This window comes from Thalia democratica, unplaced genomic scaffold (assembly GCF_965202585.1).
Source record: "Thalia democratica unplaced genomic scaffold, ktThaDemo2.hap1.1 HAP1_SCAFFOLD_1207, whole genome shotgun sequence".
Classification (NCBI taxonomy): domain Eukaryota; kingdom Metazoa; phylum Chordata; class Thaliacea; order Salpida; family Salpidae; genus Thalia; species Thalia democratica.
This window is the reverse complement of record NW_028140106.1, coordinates 32501-34708: the sequence shown is the minus strand read 5'-3', so window position 1 is coordinate 34708 and position 2208 is coordinate 32501. Positions and strand designations below refer to the sequence as shown.

The 2208-nt window shown below is 24.4% G+C and overlaps 1 non-coding gene across 1 annotated transcript; it reads right to left on the bottom strand.

Moving 5' to 3' along the window:
• Positions 1-1562: 1562 nt before the first annotated feature.
• LOC145848042 (5S ribosomal RNA) lies at positions 1563-1681 on the bottom strand. Its single transcript, XR_014371679.1, has one exon. It is a non-coding gene; the product is annotated as a 5S ribosomal RNA (ribosomal RNA).
• Between the last annotated feature and the right edge of the window lie 527 nt (positions 1682-2208).

Below are 2208 nucleotides of genomic sequence, written 5' to 3'. Positions count from 1 at the left end.
CCTCTATCTATCAATAATGATTATATTCAATATTAAATGTTGATTAATTCAGTTGTAAGAAAACCAGTGCGCTGGTTAGGTTGGGTAAGGCCTTCGACTTACAATCTTGGGGATTATCAACGTTCATCACAAGTACAGTAACGATCTCATTGAATTTCCAGTTGGAACATTGGATTGTAGTGGTGGCCTACTTTGTAGGTTTTTTGCCTAGTTTGTTTTTTGCCTAGTAGTGTTTGCCTAGTTTGACAAACTATTGTATATATATTGTATAACTTTATTTGTATTATTTTTTATTTAAATTACTACTTATTATTAAAGAATTAAATTTTCTTAGAAAAAAAAACTATGTATTTGAACTCTCTGTATTTTTTATACAATACGATTAAACTATATAACAGAAAAATAATTAAATAATCAAACTATTGAATAAGCAGTTAATTAGTGTGTTTTTTTATGCTTCTTTCATTTTTAACTTACTTGTTAACCATATTTCTTTTATTAAAGTATAAAACTAACAGTTACTAAAATAAAATAATCATAAAGTCAATACACAAAACACTAACTTTTTATGAAGTAAAGTTATTCAAAGCTTATAATTATGAAGCTTTTGTATAATATTTCAATTACAGTGAACTTTAAGTAAGATAAGTTTTTTTTTTGTAATAACTACAAAATTGGTATTTTAGTTTATTATTAGTAACTAAATATTTATATTTATTATATTTAAAAAAAAACTTCTATACTAACTCTAATTTGCATATTAAAACATACAAATTTTACCAACTAAGTATTTATTTTTATTTTTCTTATTATAATTTTCAAACATAAGCTTGTATACCTTATATACCTATATACCTCATATAGTAGGCTTGACATAACATAACATTATTTAAATCTTTTTGTTTGAAATAAACTCATTTAGTTATTAGTAAATTACAACATAAATGTTTATAACAATAAAACTAAGATTTAGCTTTTGAGTTAGTAAACTTTGATAGTTTTCTTTTAATAGTTTAATAGTCCTTATTCAAACAAAATTGCTATATATTTAATACACATACAAAAGTAAACTAAGTAAACGTAATTCAATAGTTTCTATTAAGTAAAAGTAATTACAAATACATTAAGTTAATACAAAACTTTAAAAAGCTTTTGCTAGTATCTGTTGGTAACAGTAAATAACTTATTATGACTCACAATACAAAAGTGCAAAATTTATTTTCGTTTGATTTTTCAAGTAGCCACGCTTTTATTTGTTTTTGGACAAAAAAACTTTAAAGTTTTAGTATAAAAGACTAATTGTATTAATTTTAACTCAGAAAATTGTACTCTACAAGATGGTGCCATTTTTTTTTCGATATCTCAAACTGGTCAAACCACTTTTTTAGCGCTCTAATTGGTTTAAACAGCAAATAACGTTATCTGATTGGCTTGAGTTTTTATTTGCTAATAACTAGAATTTACTTTTCTTTTAAGCGTTAAAGAAATGTAAATAAACGAGTAATAAGTATAAATAGGTCAGAAAGAAAAATAGTACAAAAAAGATGAATTCAAAAAGCAAAAGCCTACGGCACGTGGTATTCCCAAGCGGTCACCCATCTAAGTACTAACCACGCCCGACACTGCTTAACTTCCCAGATCGGACGAGATGGGGTGTGCTCAGTGTGGTATGGTCGTAGGCGTTTGAGAGCGTTTACAAGCCTTTATAAACCCTTCGGTTTGTTTAAAAAACCTATTTGCACTTGATTTACAATCGATTTGATATTTTAAAATTAATCCTTATAAAATTTTAACTTGATGTAATTATTTTTTTTATTAAAACCTTTTTTTTTTGGTGTTTTAATTACAATTACTCCCTGTAACTTTATTTAAGACTTTGTTTAAAAGATTGTTGACTATATTCTATATTAAATACTATGATTAGAAGTAAGTGATTAAACTAATTAAAAAATAATGTTAAAATAAACATGTTGTGTTTAGTTTGTTTTACTATTTCTCATTGTTCTATTTATAGATTGTATTGTTTTACTTCAAGAATATTTATAGTTAGTTTCTAAAGAATATCTCATACTACATCAGATTTTACGATTAACTTAATTTTAGGTAATAAAATATTTGACGTTTAATTTAATAACTCAACTATGTTTATGTTATAAAATAATAGTATATAATACACATACATTATAATATAATAATATGTATAACTAG